This window comes from Emydura macquarii, unplaced genomic scaffold, assembly GCF_026122565.2.
Source record: "Emydura macquarii macquarii isolate MOO-44397 ecotype Brisbane River unplaced genomic scaffold, CSIRO-AGI_Emac_v2 contig_1348, whole genome shotgun sequence".
Taxonomy (NCBI): domain Eukaryota; kingdom Metazoa; phylum Chordata; order Testudines; family Chelidae; genus Emydura; species Emydura macquarii.
In genome coordinates this window covers 17,019,631-17,037,984 of record NW_027131485.1, presented here as the reverse complement: position 1 = coordinate 17,037,984, position 18,354 = coordinate 17,019,631, and the positions used below count along the sequence as shown (strand labels likewise).

Here is an 18,354-nt window from a genome sequence, read left to right as displayed (position 1 = left end):
TTGAGCTAAAAAGTCAGTGATGGAGAATTCACCACCTTCGTAAATTATTCTAATAGTTAATTAGCCCCACTGCTAAAATGTTATGCCTTATTTACAGTTTGAATTTGTTTAGCTTTAACTTCCAACCATTAGATTGAAATATACCTTTATCTGCTAGAAATTATGCATCCTTGGATCACATTAGATGTTTCGGCCACAGTAACATACTAGGTGCTCGTGTCCAACTGATTATCCACTATGACTCTCAAATCATTTTCAGAGTCACTGCTTCCCAGGATAGAGTCCTCCATCATGTAAGTAGGGCCTACATTTTTTTGTTCCTAAATGTATACATTTAGCTGTGTTAAAATACATATTGTTTGCTTGTACCCATCTTACCAAGCGATCCAGATTGCGCTGTATTAGTGACCTGTCCTCTTCATTATTTACCATTTCCCCCAATTTTTGTGCCATTTGCAAACTTTATGAGTGATGACTTTATGTTTTCTTCGAGGTCATTGATAAAAATGTTAAATACCATAAGGCCAAGAACTGATCCCTATAGGACTCCACTGGAAACACACCCGCTTGATGATGATTCCCCTTTCACAATTACAGTTGGAGACCTGTCAGTTAGCCAATTTTAATCTATTTAATGTGTGCGGTGTTATTTTTTTATCATTCTAGTATTCATTTTTAATCAAAATATTATGTGATATTAAATTAAACACTTTACAGAAGTCTAAATATATTACAGCAACTATTACCTTTATCAGCCAGAATTGTAATCTTATCAAGAAAAGATACCAAGTTAGTTTGATAGGATGTATTATCCATAACCCCATATTGATTCAGATTAATTTTACTACCCTCCCTTTAATTCTTGATTAATCAAGTCCCGTATCAGCTGCTCCATTAGGTTGCCCAGGATCAATAGCAGATTGACAAGCCTATAATTACCCGGGTCATTCTTTTTACCCTTTTAAAATATTGGCACAATTAGCTTTATTCCCATCTTCTGGAACATCCCCATTGTTCCAAGACACATTGAAAATTGACAGTAATGGTCCAGCAAGCTCCTCAGCCAGCTTTTTAAAAACTCTTGTATATGAATTAGCGAGACCTGCTGATTTGAAAATGTCTAACTTTAATAGCTGCTGGTTAACATTCTCCTGAGCTACTATTGGAACGGAAAGAGTCGTCGTCATCATATGCTGTGCAAGTCTTCTGCCTTATTTCACTGCTTTCTGCTTCTAGTCCTTAATGTATTTGCCATGTCGTAAAGAGCTTCAGATGCTTTTAGAGATAGAAGCTCTGCAAATAAAATAATATGTTTATAAATCATAGTATTTTTAACTGCATTCCTTTGTGTCTGATATGTTTGTGCTAACTTAGATGGAGAATTTTCCTTAGGCAATTGCTGCAAAAATCCTCTAGTTCCCACTCTTGCATTCAGTCAGCTGCCAACTTTCCCTTCTGTTACAGCAGTGTTGAGGCTGATGAGACATTTGAGCACCATAATCACATCAGGGCTTTCAAGCTGACGTTCTTGCTTGTCCATATTTTATATTTTATTACGTTGCTTCACTCTGGTCTGCGTCCCTTCCTACTAATAGACTATTTATGGTTACTATTCTCTTTAGCCCCTTTGCTGCCAGCATAATAAAAACTACATGTATTTTCCCTTATGTTTCCCTATGGATTAAACTTAATTTTCTCTTTCTCATCTTGAAGTGAAAAGCATTATCTCTTTCTGAGCAGTTCTTACAACTGGGTATTTTTCCCATCAGCATTTTGATGATAGCATCTAATAACAAAGCTCTCTTTAGATCTTGAAACATTACAAGGCATAGCAATCTTTTGTCAGCAATAGATTTGTGATGCTAGCTTTCCTTATTCAATTCAAAAGCATAGCATTCTCATGCCTCAGTAGAACTATAACCCTCTGAAATATCAGTACTTATTTCTTACACAGTCCCACATACCAATAAATCGTTGCCTCCTGTCTAAGCCTTACTGAAATTTTATTGCTTCCTGTGCCAGCTATCCATACAGTGATTCAGAATAGCAGCACTGCCAAGTGTTAAACTTCAACACTTCAAGTGTTAAACAATGACAGACAAAAAATCATGGCATTGGCTTAAAATAAAACCATGAGATTTAAAAAAGAAAAATGTAAGTACATTTTGGAGTTTTTTTAATTTGCCTTCAAGTTTCTGAGCCTTAGGGTGCACTATGGCCATGTTTCCAAGCTTTTCTCCTGAACTATAAGAGCTAGAAACTTGCTTTGTTTGAAAAAATAAAATTGGAGAGTCTCCTATAATCTTTCCAGGATCTAAGGCCTTAAGAGAAAAGCCAAATCTTATGAGAACTGCAGTAAAATCATGAGATTTGGCAACACTGGAATAGCAACACTAATAACTTCTCCCTGAAACTGCATTAATTGTTGCCTAGTTCTTCCATTAGGAAACTGTGCCCTTAAAAAGGGACATTGCTACCAGGGCTGTTCCTGGGGGATGTCCTTGCACAGTGGCTCCAAGAGAGCTGTACCATCGGGGCACTGGCATTGGTGCAGGAGGTACAGAAGAGAAGATATCCATGTGGATGACCCTAGGAAAACCATGTAGTTTGATTGCAATCCTAGCTCTTTGGAGTGATTAATGGTATATCTACACTGCAATCAAAGCATGTGATTGTGGCAGACGTCATTATAATGGTGGTAGCTCACCTACTGATAGAAGTGAAGCCATGGCAACATGGGCTTCGGAACAGGCTATACAAGCCCACCTGGATGCTGGTAATTTATTAGACAGCTAGCCTGTGCTGAAGCAAGCCAGATGATTTGGGTAAAACTAGACATTTACAACAGTTTTCTACCCTGCTTGTAACCCATTGAGACCCAGAAGGGAGAGGTTAGGCTATATCAGCTCAGTGCAAAAGCCTGGCTACCTTTGAGGGAGGAAACTCTCTGGAAGGCTTATTTGGCTCAATTCAACATCACAGCTATTCATTTGAGCTATTAAGAGGAACAGAAAGGCAAGTTTCTAGAAGCCAGCTTGAGAGCCTAGCTCTGATTGTGCTGCAGAACTTACCCACAAAAAAAGAGACTGTATTAGCCAGACCTGGAACAAGCCTTGGATATGTGGCTTAGAGATAGCCGGGAGAAAGAGATTTGGGGTCTGTTGGACCCCAAAGGAGCAAAGGAACTGCTCCTTTTGTTCTGGTGTCTCTGAGTGCAGAAGGAATCCAGACTTTGTACATTTCTTTGTAAATAAACAAAACTGCATCAAAGAAAATACCAGACTCCATCAATTTCTATGTCCAACTGGAACATCTCCAGGGCACCAAAATGTGACTAGCTGCTTAGGTCAAAAGGGGCAACAATACTTTCGTTACAGCAGCCCATGGCAGCTGCTCTTGATATGTACAGATCTGTCACAGCTGCACATATCCCCCAAATAGCCATTACGTTGTCTGATCCCTCTCAGATTTGCTCATCCCTTGATAATACATGTCATCAACCTGGTATTTAACTTTCCCACTGCATGAGGCTTATCAACTCCATATAAAAACACAAGTGACACAAGCAGTACATTAATTGAATTACAACCCCTTCTCCCCCAAGGAAAGTAACTCTAATAAATGAGCATACTCCAAAGTGACGGGCAAATTTGGTAACAAAAGTGTTCAGTAGGGTTAAAGAAAAAATATGCTATATGGTCCTGGAAACCGTGAAAGGGCAGTCACTGTAAAGGAAATTGTAATGAAACTCAAAATGAAAGCATCAATTTTAGTATGCATGTATGTTTAGCTTTTTTAAACAGACATCAGGGCACTTTTTTTTTTTTAAATTCAACAAGGCATCACTGCAGGATTATCCATGTCATCCAGCATTAGTCTCTATATAGCAATTACAGTGGTTGAACATGGTCATTTAATTACCCTTTTTCCACATTTCCATTCTCTGGTGAATTAGATAAAGTAATTTACTGTGCATGGTATCTGTGATTCTTAATGCAACCTGCAGTGCTATAATTCTACAGATGGGAGTGATTTGCACAGTATGCAGGCTCAGAAATCAAACATTCTTTAATTTTAGCAAAGATACACAAAAACAAACAGATTCTTCCTGTCAGGGCCTGATCTTGCATTCCTATTCACTAGAGATGACATTTTGAGTGCCCCAGCAATAAAGAACTGGACCCAATTGTAGTACTATTGCCTCACTTTGGCAAGGTATCAGGGCAGCCACCTGAAAGAAGAGCTAGTTGAAAATTTTCTATTAACATTTGCTTTCAAATGGAAAATGGATTCTTTGGTAAAATGGAAATGCTTGCAAAAAACGTCGTATGTAATTTTTGAATTCTTGTCAGTTGCTGAAAACAAACAAACATTTTCAGATTTGGGGCTTTTGGTTTTTTTCATCAAAAACCTGAACATTTTTTAATAATTTTTTTTTTGACAGAAAAATGTTTGCTGATTTTTGTGTGGGGGAAAAGTTATTTCTGAACTATCTGTGTCTGAAAGACACGAAGAAAAAGGATGTTATCTGCTTTTCTCTGTGCTATGCAAATGACATACAGTGGGATTTTCAAACGCTCCCATTGATGTTATTGGTGAAATTCTCATTACCATCAGTGAAGGCAGAGATAGGCCAAAGTTAAGTGCTTTAGAAAATCCATCTTTGATGCCTGGAGACCAAGTGCTGCCCTCAGTTACACAGGTGAAACGCCCATTGACTTCTGCCAGATCACACACTCACCAACCAACTTCCTCCTTCCTTTGTCACCGTGATAGTTCGATCTCTCCATTCAGCACATCTCATACCTTCACTGCCGAAGTTTGGATGGTTCCACAAACTATGCTCTCATTGTCATGTATTCCTAGACTCCAAGGCCAGAAGGGATTATTGTGATCATATAGTCTGACCTGCTGTGTAATACAACTTATAGAATTTCCCCTAAATTATTCCTTTGAACTAGATCATATCTTTTAAAAAAAAAAAAAAAAAAAAAGCCCAAAAAAGCCCAAACTTCATTTAGAAATTGCCAGTGATTGAGAATCTGATGCAACCCTTGGTAAATTGTTCCAATGGTTAGTTACCCTCACTGTTAAAAATGTCCACATTATTTCTATTCTGAATTTGTCTAGCTTCAAATCCCAGCCATTGTCTCTTGTTATACCTGTGTCTGTTAGATTGAAGAGTCCATTATAAGTATCTGCATGGGAAACAAATATTTGATAGATGAGACCAATTCAACCCTTAACTTTCTCTTTGTAAAACTAAACAGATTGAGTTTCCCCTAATGTTAATGGCCCCATTCGCCCTGGGATGACATACTGTACCACCATGTGATTGAATGGGGGAGAGGGAATGCCATCTTTCAGCTCACATTGAGGAATACAAGCAGACTATAAAAACTAAATATTCTGAGAAACAGGCCCACATGATTTATCAGATGATTACAGAGTGGAATGTTACAGTCTGTACTTAGCCAAAGGTGTCCTACTGCAGAATTTATTCTATTTTATGTCAGACAAGTCATTGTATTATATGGAAGACCTCCAACCTATCTGAATTCACTTCCTCCCTGCCAGTATCTGAGGAGAAGTATGACACACTGCCTGACACTCACTCCTTTAAATATCTGCTTTGATCAAGCAATCTGAGTGGTAGGAGGAAGTTGACACCAAAAATAAAGGTGAAAAATCCCAAATAAATTGATATTAATATACCTAATATTTTTGTTCAGAATTGTGTGCATCTCTCACGTACAAAGATATACTGACAAAGTGAATTGCATTCTTCCATAGCTATGCCATTGTCATGAACCCAGACACTGAAAATATTTTATAGTTTAAGAAACAAATAGCTGAAAGTAACTTTAGAGCTCTCATTTCAAATTATATTTAATCCAAGATGGATTTTGATTTTCTGATCTTACTGTTTTAAATTAATGACTGTGGAATCCTGCAAGGACTGCAGGATTTGCCTGATTATGATTATTGCACCATCATATCTAACACACAATTCCTGAGATAAAATCCAGGCCTTTTTAAAACTCCCATTCATGTCAGGAAAGCCAGTATTTCACCTGGGGTCAGGATATTTAATCTTGCCACATCACACATTTCTTAACCCTGGCCTGCCACCCACAACCTCTAAAATATAAAAACCAGTCAGTTAGCATGTGTCGAAATAGCATCTTAAATAAGCCTTTTCTGGTTCCATGTCATTACAATTTTGACACAGACAAATTTTTATTTTTTTAAATATCAAAATTTGTTTTTCACTCATACAAAGTAGCACCTAACACAATAAAGAGCAGATATTAGAAACAGCAGCATGGGATCACTTAGCAACTGTGCTTTCACATGAGGGGAAAAGTAACAATTTCTCTCCCTTTATCATATTGGCCTCCTTGAATGGATAGATACAGATTTTGATTTTCACTTGAGGCAGAGTTGAGGGGATGGGATGTATGTGCAAGATAGGGTAGTTCAGAATCAAGCTGAAAGCACCCTCCGAGTGTCCAGATTATGTTACTATTATCAGACAAGAATAACACTGAAATGGAATTAAAGAGGAGAGCACATGCCAGTAATTTAGGGTTTAAAAAAAAGGAAGAAATTTGTGGCTCTGTGTGGCATATACTCTGTTTTTAATTGTTTGAGCAAGAGCCACGAGAACCTTTGTTACATCAGCTGGTGTGCAGAATCCATAAAATTAAATTCCTTGCACCATGTTCTTGTCCAATGGTGTGGAACTATCAACATGGCGTTTGGGCCAGAGACAACAATTCAATGGGGATCCTCTACCTGCCATCCCAGAGTAAACAGTGCCAAATCTGTATTAGTCCCAGATGTTCAGACTCTCCCAGGTGGAGTTCCTGAGTAGCAGATTGGAATTTGCCTCTGAAATAAATACTTGCAAAACATGTGGGTGCACAGCACAGGGAGGGGAGTGGGAATCTAAAATCCAGTAGACAAGCAGACATCCAATTTTCCAAGCCTCAAGGAAAACAATACACAGTGGGTTTTTTTCTCCTTCTCCTTCCCAGCCTGAGCTGCAATTCAGCCCCATGTTATTGACATGAAAAATGACTTACAGTCCCTGTATAGTGGCAACAAAATATCCTTTATCTCAGAGAAAAAACCCACAAGTATTTCTTTTCTCCATTAAATACTATAAGGCTATTTAACATATGGATTTACTCTATTTGCTTTACAGCATCTTCCTACCACAGAATCATTCAAGGCAAAAGATGAAGATATTTGAGGTCATTTTATCCATGCTCCCAGGGCATGTTGGTTCTTCCAGTGCTCTTGTCCAAGCTGATTTGAAATAATCTCAAGTGATAATTATAACAATGGGAGTCCAATGATTTGTGATCGATCGCAAACAACAAATTACTAGTTCTTCAGTAAGAAAAAGGTAGTGTCAAAGAGCATAAAATCTTGTCTTCATCTTCTTTCATTTCCACTAGACTACGTCAGTAAAGCACATAAGGCAATTTATCGTAGCATAATACTTGTTAATAGAGGTTTCATAGCCTTCTGCAATCAGAGAGAATTAATTGGCTCTTGACCCTAGATAAATTGATCCATCCAGGCTAGATGATGATGAGGGAGTGCAGATAAATGTTTTCTAATCTGGAGTGTACCAGCTCTGTGAATGAGAGAAGTCTCAGGATTTTAGAAGACTTTCCCTTTAATATAGATTCATGAAATTTGTGGCTCTGTGTGGCATATACTCTGTTTTTAATCGTTTGAGCGAGAGCCATCAGAACCTTTGGTAATCAGCTGGTGTGCAGAAAGTAAGAGAAGTAAGAGAAGACTCCATCACTCTGTTCAGCTCAGCAATCTAATTTATTTTTAAGCACCTCAGATTTAAAGGTTAGTGATTCAATGCAGTTCTCAGCAGGAATGAGATGTGCAACATATTTAAAAAATATTGTGTAAAGTTTTATTTAAAGAAAAGGTACAATTTAAACATACCTTCCAGCAAACGTAATGGTATGTTTTAGAGGTTAAAGGATTTCCCAGTACTATAGCTAGTCAAATTAATCTCTAGCATAACCTAATGGAAGTAAATGAAGTTACACCAGGGATGCATTTGGATCAACAGATACATTTAGTATAGGCAATATACATCAGTGCCACTGATAGAAATTACAATTGTTCACAGATTTTAAGATCAGAAGGGATCATTAGATCATTTAGTCTGACCTCAACCTTGTCTAATCAGACTTCCGTTTTCCATTTCACATAGAAAGACTGCACCATGTTTTCCATGATCTTGGGATAGTCCTTTACTTTTCCTCCCCTTTCTTCCAAGTTTGTTTGAAAATTTACATTCTCAAATTAGGCAGAACAAAATACTCAAAGAAGATTTGCACAGGTTGGTGTTCTGGTTTACACTGGCATGTGCTCTTTGGCAGTGAGCTTAATGACGGAGGGACTCCTTTCTAAACAGTAGCTGTCTGTTGTCAGATTCTAACTGGATGCACAAGTTTTTCCACAATGGAGACATCCTGAACCTTACTATCCAGTGCCCAACTGCTACAAGTAGCTTTCCTTTCCCAAGAGTTGGCATCTAGGCATCTAGCTGTCCTTTAAAATAATTTTCTATTGAACATCCCAAGAACAGCAATAAGTTGGTCTCTTGGCCAGCTAGCATTCTGGAACTAACTTGACTAGTTCTCAAATTTCCACCATGCTTGGATATGTGGACAAGATCTATCATGTGCTGGTGTTGGTGGGGAGGTTTCAGACATAACTGGTCTTCTGAGTTTCCTATTGACCATCATGTCTGACGTGGGAAGTAGCCATCTTGTTGGAATGTTGTATTTGTGACTCTGGCTGTCCAATAGGACAGGCCATGAGGTTGACTGAGAGACGAGACACAGAGATGGCACTTCCCCTTTCCTTCTCCAGCTGAGATCCTTGGGCACAGCTAGCTCTTGTGCTCACCCCAGTGCAGAAGCCAAACACAGAGCCATGTGCAAAATCAGCCAAAACAGGGCTGAAGTGGCATATCAGCCCTCTGCACAAAGGTGAGCTTCATCCACAGAAAATGGAAGGGGAAATTTTGGCTGTTAGGGCTTCCCAGCCCTTTCTCCTCTCAGTTCCCAGACACCGTTCGCTGGAAAGCAAAGGTCCAAAGTCCAATCTGCAGGCAATCTGTGATGCCTATATTGGGAGTTACACTGACAAGCTCAAAACCATAACTCCAAGCCCTTCACACCACTGGGTTTTATTTTTCTATACACTGATAAAGCTCCCTTCACCTCAATATAGTTCTATAAGCCCATAGAACTCCCTCTTTTCCCTGACCATAGTTCTATGTGCACACGAATCCCCCTCTTCCCCTGACTGTGGTTCTGTATGCTGACGGAGTCCCCTCTTCCCCCCTCCTTCTTCTTGGTAGCCTTAATTATACCTGTAGCTCTCCCCCTCCCCCACTCTTGGTACCACCCCTTTCAGTATATGGTCATGTTCCGTTTTGGGGGGTCTGGGCCTGGGAGCTTTAGTACAACCCCTTTTGTACCTCATGAGAGGGGCAGGGAACGAAGTTACATCTTGGCCATGGTCACTTTATGGTCCTATGTTTATGTTTCTTTTTAACACCTCCCTTCACCTCCATTGCTTTCCCTTGCTTGGCCTTGTCTGGCATCTGTGATTCAGAGCTTTCCCTCATTTGTGCATTCATATATCACAACTCCACTATGCCTTGAAACATTTTAACTACATCCCTTTTCTTTTCCACAGTAATAAAGAAAGCCAATCTTGTTGCGGGTAGGCAAGAGGAACACACAGTCTTTGTTCTTTGCTAACGTGTATCTCAGCAACTTTAGCTTTCAGGCAGGCATGCAGGCCCAAAAATCAGCCACAGATTACCATCTCAGGCAGATACACAGGCCTAAATATTTATATACACCTACATTATGTATTTATATCCTAACATTGGCCCTTAGTCCTAATTCAGGAAAAGTTTCCCAATAAAGTCATTCCTAAGAAAGGACTATATATTGAAGCTTATTCCATGGCAATTTTTTTTTACTATTAGAAGAATATTTAAGCTGTTGATCTAAGCAAGATGAGGATCATATTTTAAATATGAAGCCCCCCATTGCTATTAGCCATCATCTCTTGAAGTCACATCGGGAATCTCTTTTTGCATGGAATGATTTCAGTGGGAGTCTTCTCTTGTCTCCAGTGCTGCATACTTCTAGTTTTTCCAGGACATTTTTACTCCTTATCTCAAGTCTTTCTCACTCTCATTTAATGAATGTTCAACCTTCAGTAAATCAGCATGTGTAACATATCACTGTGTCTCTCCAACTGGAACCCTGCCACTTTAGTGGTGTGGATGTGATGCCAATACATGACACCTGAGAAAAGTGTTCCTAGCTGGTCAGAGCGCATTATTTACAGCTAATTACCTTGCACACATTTGCTGAGACAGCTGAAAAAAAGTGCCACCTATCAGATGCTATTACTCAGGTGTAATAGAATGATCCAGCAGGGAGCTGAGTGCCTTCAATGGGAGTCTCAAGTTCTCAGGAGTTTGTAAGATTGGGTCCTGAGGTATTTTAACATTGCTTGTGGTAAATGGCCTTTTCATGGTAGAGCAATACCTGAGATCTGACCATCAGCATTTCCCTTTTGGCTTGATATTTGTTTTTCTACTCTTTGTTTAAAGATTGGGCCAAATTCAGAGCTGAAGTTGGCATAACTTTACCGTCTTCCAGCCTTCTCCCCTCATGTACTTTACACCAACTTAGAGCCTGAAGTCTTGAACCAACTTACCAGTGTTTAACTTATACCTCTCCCTCATGCATCCCCTCTAGTTTGATTCACTGAGGCTAAGGTAGTGTAAACTGGTATAATTCACACACCGAGGGGCCACAGGAGGAGAATGCAGCAAGAAAAGCAGCTAACAAGGGGGTGTAAGAATGCCTATAATTAAAGCAGGCCATTCCCTACTTTAACATACAACTTATTCTGGCTGCTTGACATTTAAGTGTACACCACTTTAGACTTCTTGACCAATCAGCAAGTGGGGCTAAGGGAGTCTAACTGAGCTAAATTCTGCCCTCATTTACATCCATGCAATCCTTATTCTATCAGATGGGTTGCAAAGGTGCAAATGAAGACCAGCGGGCCAAAGTTATAGTCATTCACACCCATGTTGAGTAGATATTCATTCTGATTTGACAGCATTTTACACCCACCCTGCACAGGTGTAAATGATTGCACAAGCTGCAGAGCAACAGAGAATCAGGCCCCTTTGTTGCACTAAATACCACCTTCTAAACCACCGCTGAACTTAGCCCTATGAGGAGTTCCTTTGGTACATTCCCTTTATTTTCTCCCAGGCTTTCTCTATTTTAGATTCAGGATTGTGGATACAAGAGTGGCTCTGGGTAAAAAGTGCCAAGAGGGCTCCGATGGCACAAGTGGTCAGGAATCAGACTTCATTTTATAGCTCATCAGAAAAGTGATGTCTGCAGTAATAATGTGTCCTTATTGTTAATTTGGTATCAAATCATCGTCTATTGAATGAATACCGCCACTTTGTGCAGGACCCTGGTTTTTTCTGGAAGTCTCCCCTTCAAGGGCTGATCCAGTACGCCATCACTTATCTTGGGAGTTTGACAAGATCACAATCAATCAAGGTGGCATGACAATTTTGTCTACCTCAAAGTATGAATCATACTGGATCACAAATGTGTTATTTTTGTTTCATAGTTAAAATTAGGCTGGATTCGCTTTCACACTGGACTTCAGTGGAGTTTATTCCTGATCTACAGTGGTGAAAGGCCTTGAGCTAGCAAAGCATGTAAGCTTAGGCTCACAGCATGCGAATAGTCCCATTTAGGTTTCAGCCACTTGATTTCAAGGGGAGTGCTCACATACTTAGAGTTAAATGGATGCTCAAGTGCTTTGCTGGATCAGGGCCTGAAGTGAGACCAGTCTCAGACCCTGTACTTCCAGTAGGGGCAGAGATAGCATCTAGGAATTATTGTGTTTGCCTGTGAAATCTATGATTTACATAAGAATTTGTGAAGCATACCTAAAGGGGAAGTTTTGCATATTTCTCTCAGTGAAACTGCTCAGTCATATTCAGATGTACACATTCTTCTTCTGGGGACAGTTGCTGTCTAACACCAGCCATTTCCTGTCTGTTCGTAGAGTATGTTAATATTTTAATACTAACTGCCAGTTTATTTGAATGAAAAACCTTCCTAGTCACAGATTTTCTTGTTGGCATCATATTCTATGAAATTGTAAAAAAAAAAAAAAAAAATCTAAATAAATATGAGTAATGTATTTGGAGGTCTGAGCTTTAATCATTACATAATACTTTTGCTAATGCAGCTTTTAAAACCACTGGGAGGAAGGGTAGGGAGAGAAAAGAAAGAACCTCTGTTTATTAGGGCCCGTTAGTTCCTAATGTAATATCTGCACAACTTAATAACCCTATTCTGGTTTGAACATTGTTATTCAAGTATCGCCTTTAGATAGACATTGTAGTTCCATCCATAGGTGCACAGTGATAGGGAGATTTGTTCATTCACTAGTAAATGATGACAAAAAAGGTATTTCTTTATAAACACACACAATTTTTGTAACTTAGCAAAGCACATTAGCATGTGCTTAACTTTAAACATGTGGCTAGGCCTTTGCTAAAGCAGGGTCAAAATGATGCGCTTATTTGTACTTTAAGCTAACTGAACAATTACTAAAGGCTGATCTGAGGCAAAGCAGCCAGAACCCAAGGTGAGGAATTAGCCCACTGTGTTGTATACCCTGTGCATTCTCATAAGTAAGATATATTTACCATGTTCTTGATGCAAAGTGTCCCCACATTGACTCCTGAAGCTTCCTGCCAATACAGTGTGTCATGAGAAAGCGTTCAGACATAATACCCTGGTGAATAAATCATATCTGAAAAGGAAAAGCCAGAACTCAGACAATCCAGTCAATTATTATTAATTACCTAAAGAGAATGAACCTGAAAATATTATCTTGATTATTGTACAGTAGCTACCACCACTGCTCTTTTGGGTCACTCGGTGAAGGTGTTGCAGGGGGGTGGGAGGAACACCCTGAAATAGTTATTTAAAAAAATAATGAATTCTAGAAGTTCCTCTCTGGCTTTTAATGAAATGTTGAATGACAGTCAGGTCTTGTATTAAATTCTTCAATTGATTAAGAAAAAACAGAGGAGAAAGTGACATTTCCTGGGAAATGTTTTTGAACACCCATCAGTTCAACTGATTCCAATTCTTGGGGTTTATTTTAGGCTTTGATATATTCATGTTACAAGTGTGCATTCATCTAAGACCATAAGTTCATTTCAGTTGGACAAATTTGTCCCTGAGGTAACTCCATTTAAATCCATGAAATTATACTGGTCCAACTTCAGCCTAGCAGTCTTTAACTTACTGGAAGTCCTATATTGTATTCCTGGGCAAAACAGACAGCCAAAAGAAAATATGAAACTGTTCAGCAGGGGAGGAGAATTCCCAGAAAGGGGAAGGTGGGAGGAGAATTCAAAACAAAAATTATATCTCTTTAAGAAGTCTCAGGAAGGGAGCAGTCTCTGCAAAAGTTCATGAGGCTCTTACCTCAGAGCCACACTTCTAAGATCCCATATTTAGAGTCAGCAAAACAAGGTCGCTGAAGTCTATTTCAGATAATCAGTGAAGAGAGGCTGCTATTCACAACTGCCCACATGATCTTTAATGCATTTTCTTGGTTACTCAGCTTCCTCTTCCTTCCTGTTTAAATAGGTCTGCCCCAGGATGGCGCAGACGACTCCTTGATTACACCCAGGCTCTTTTGGTTGTGAGCTCCCACCTGTCCTTTAAAGGGGTAGCACATTCCCTCACAGGGAGCCTATAAGCATTTCGTGATTCCCTAATTTCTTTTTATTTATACAATATTATTTACTTTCAACTAAGTTACTATATCTGTTTTGCAAGAAGGACAGAAGGTGGAAAAATAATGTGAATGGTGGAGGAAACTGAAAATAAAAAACAGAAACCAACTGATTTGGAGATTTAAAAAAAATAAGATTTTGCTGAGTGTCAGTAATTAATACAAACTTAAATAAACTAACCTGTTCACACTGCCTGACAGGAGGAACTCTGGCTTTACTGGAAGAATTGCTATTTCTAATCCAGGCAAATGGTGACATTTTGGCAATAAGAAGTGTTTGTGATGGAACTGATGGTGTGTTGTTTCCTGCTTTCAACATTCATATTTAGCAAGCAATGTAGACGTTCCTGAAGGAATGAACTCAAAGTTCTAAAATCGATTTCACTCATTCATCTCTCCATTAATAACATATTAATCTCTGTAGTGCTTCTGCAGCACCCTGGCTTCAAGAATCTCACATGAACTATGTAAACATTAAATAAAAGTAATTGTGCCAACCAGGGCTGCCCTCAACACAGCTGTCAGGGAGCTAGTTATGGGCTTTCAAATTCTCAGGCTGGTGTTTTGCCAATTCCAGGCAGTTTAGAGAAGCCTGCTTTCATCTACAGAGCCAGTGATGGCCCCCAGGGAGCTGTCAGCCAGATGGGGATTGGCAAAATACAGTACACTCTGGCCACATGCCCTTCAGTGCCCAACACACTGAGAGTGGGAAGTGTGGGATAGAAGTCAGGCCAGCTGTGATCTCCCTCACATGAGGAATGCTCAGCTGACTGGATCCTGCTGCTTTCTGGCCCCTGTGCACCGCTATATTTAGGGATCTCTATGGTTGCAGATTTGGCAGCATCCTCTGAACTGTTCCTGGTTGTCACTTATGTATTTAGTAAAGGCAAGTCTGACCAAGCAGAAATGACTATTTCCCCCTCCCCCCTCCATCCACAAAAGCCAATCCAAATCAGAGTTTCTCTTGGTCAAAGATCCTATGATCCCACAGTCCTAGCTTTTGAAGATTTTCAGAAGAATTCAGTAAATTAGAAATTAATCTCTGAAAAAAGAATCTTAAATTTGTAATATTGATTTTCCCATTTTCTTTATGGGATCTTTGTAATGATTTTGTCGGGATATTTTGATGCAGAATTGCCTGTTTGAATTGCTGTACATTTTTAGTTTTCTTATGGGAATTCATCTTCCCTCAGGACAGGGATTTACACTTGTATAGACCATATCGATATGGAAATTAATCCTCCTTTGATTTATTCTTGCATGTAGGTTTATCTACCATTATGGTCTAATCCTACAAAAGTGTGTGTGTGTATGTACATGCGTACGTATGTACCTTTGCTGGATTAGGGCTTTAGGACTCATCAGAAGCCACTATGGAAGACACCAAACACTAAATAATTCTGAATGCACTTCTTTTTTAAAACCACCACTATTGATTGTTGCTTGGCATACCATTGTAAGAGATGAACTGAATCCTCCTTCCTCCACTGTGAAAATATGGGAGAAATACATGCAGTTATTTCATGTAATGGTGTAGCTTGCTACTATTATGCATTTAAGGCTGAAAAAAAGTTAGAAAAAAACTAAAAATGTTCTTTTTGTACAAAGCTTTTCATGGAATTTTTCAACAACAAAATGAAAACATTTGACTTGGGAGTATTTTTCTCCCTTACTCTGGAAAAAGAAAAAGGGATAGGAGGAAGAATCCCCAAACAACTGAAAGTTAGACCAGTAGTAATGTGTTTGGATCAGATGTTTCAGGAATTTTATCCTCCGAATTCCTTTACTCCCCCAGATTTCACTGGGAGAAGAATGAGGGCATTTAAGAGAGTGACTTGGAATGAAGGATTTGCTGGTAGGAAGGTGTTTGTACACTTCTACTTTATATTTATGAAAAATGAGGTGATAACATTTCTCCTCTTTTGTATACATTTTATATGGCACTTGTCTTTTGTACGCATGAATTGACTGATAGAGCCCCCTCCTCCCAAAAAAAGTATGACTACTTGATTCAGTCATCTTTGACTATATTGTCTAATAAGGAAAGGATACTGGGATCCAATCAAACATATCCATAAATCTGTTTGCATGCTACAGAGTAGTAGCTGTCTGATGTTGAATATTATTGTATTTGAGTAAGAACTCTCCTTTGCATAAGGCAGCTTTTCCTTCTGATCTTCATTTTAGGTGTAGGACAGTCCATTGACATGGAATAGATAATGAAGTCACAAACTCTGTATTGTGTCTGCATGACAGGCACTCTTTTAACAGAAATGTCTTTCAGAGAGCAAGTAAATGAGGATTGTTTGCAAATGATTGGTGTAAATGATTGGCCATAAAAGAAAATGCCTCATTGGTCCCATCTATAATATATATATATATATTACACTTGTACAGATACCAAAGAAAGGCTCCAGTGTAGATACTCTGCACTGGTTTAAGCATAAGTTTGCACTGGTGCAATTTGATCTTGGTAAGTAATTGAAATCAGTTGACTTCAGTCGTTGGCTCAGATCCATAAGCAGGAGATTAAGGTGGCAGCAAGGCCAATGAGTTGATACAAAGAGTGTGTGCCTCTGAGTCACATGCATGTTAGTCCTTCAGAAATCTTGTGAGGGACCCATGGCAATGCACACATGTGCTCTCAGTTATACCCATTGAAGCACATTGAGTTTACAGCTTTACATAATCAGATGCTCACTACACCTTCTGTTCTATTGGAAGGGGATAGTTAGAGGTAGCAATGATTTGGCAGACACAGTAAGTATTTAATCCATATTTAAGCTGGTACTTACACATGAGGGAGAAAAAATGCTTAATTCTTGGTGTTAAGATCTGAGTTCTTAATTATTTTGTTACTGGACATAATCTAGAGCAAAATAATAAATAGGACTTGTCATACCGTTAGTCATAAGTGTTTTTTGGAAACATTATAGTGTCCATATATTACGAAATAGCAAATATCTTGCACATAATGAGAATATTTTGTCTGGCCAGCTTAAAGCACTTAATAGCTATTAAGCCATAAAACACACCTATGGGTGACTGGTATTTTGCAAATGGGGAAACTGAGGCACAGAAGTGTGCCATTTGCTCAATGGCACATAACTCAGTGGCAGAACTGTAAACAGAACCCAAAAGAGCTTGCTCTTGGTTCGCCCTCTGACCACTAGAAATACGTTCTTTCTCTCACAAGATGTGTCGTTACAGCTGCTCTCATTTCTCATATTTTCAGTGCCTTTTTTTTTCTAACTGCAAAATACATATAGTTGAGCCATAAACTACCCGAAAGGTATGTATTGCAGCAGTTCTTCCCCACCTATATCTGTGAGACAAGCATTTGGAAAGATTAACAAAAATACCAAGTCCATTGCAGCATGAATTAACTGGAAAAATAGACCTTTAAAAGTGTTCAAACATAAGGAAACATTCATTTTCATACTTTTCACATGCTATCTCCATCTGTACTCCCACATCCTCCCCATACAGAAGAGTTTAATTTGCATCAAGGGAAGTTTTTCCATTCCTGTGAGAGACAGCTATGCTGAGACTTTCAAAGCTCCCTAGGAGATGGGGATACTGAATTCCTATTATTTTCTAAGTATTCAAATCTCTTATAGCGGCTTTGGATGATTCCCCCCTCGTCCCCCCAAAAAATCTATCCCCCCACAAATCCATTCCTCCTTTAAAACTGGTTTGAAAAGTACTGATGGAAAGGGTTACATAAGCACTAGACCATTATTACTTAGTGAACTACATCCACATACATACACCCATAGACTGACCAGCTAGCAAGTGTGAAAAACTGAGCCAGGTGGTGACGGGTAATAGGCACCTATATAAGACAAAGCCTCAAATACTGGGAACTGTTCCTATAAAATTGGGACAGCTGGTCACCCTATACACCAGTTAAGAAGAAACCAAGCGCTCACAACTAAGGTTGCTGTAAGTTGCAGTTATCCAGGGTATTGCTGTAGTGGAAAGGATCTCGGTGCCTGGAATCAGGCCCAGGGGCAGGGAAACCCCCAGTGACTGCTATCCTGACAATGGGCTAGGGGGGCCATGCCAGACCTGTCAGGGAAAGGATGGAGGGAGAGAGGAGGCCACATGCACCTACAAGGAGAGTAGGAGGGTCAGGCCCGGCTGAAAGCCAAAACTGTCCCTGTGGCAGCTAGTCAGAGCTCGAAGGGGAGGGTGCTTCATAAGAGCAATGGTCCATCTAGCCCAATGTCCTGTCTTCCCACAGTGTCCAGTGCCAGGTGTTTCAGAGGGAAGGCACAGCACAGGTGACCCAGCCCCATGGGCAGGAACTGCTCCCACGCTCTGCAGCCCCGGCCTCTGGGCTGCCTCCCTTCCGGGGCTTTGATCCCGTGACCTACCGTGACAAACTTTCTCCTCTGTGCGCCAGGCAGGGCGGGAAGGGGT

The 18,354-nt window shown here is 39.6% G+C and overlaps 1 long non-coding RNA gene across 1 annotated transcript; it reads right to left on the bottom strand.

Annotated features, from left to right (window-relative positions):
• Positions 1-1,191: 1,191 nt before the first annotated feature.
• On the bottom strand, positions 1,192-13,735 carry LOC137155332 (uncharacterized). The gene is made up of 3 exons (XR_010920423.1): positions 13,617-13,735; positions 12,827-12,933; positions 1,192-1,293 (listed from the first exon to the last, which is right to left on the bottom strand). It is a non-coding gene; the product is annotated as an uncharacterized lncRNA (long non-coding RNA).
• Positions 13,736-18,354: the final 4,619 nt, after the last annotated feature.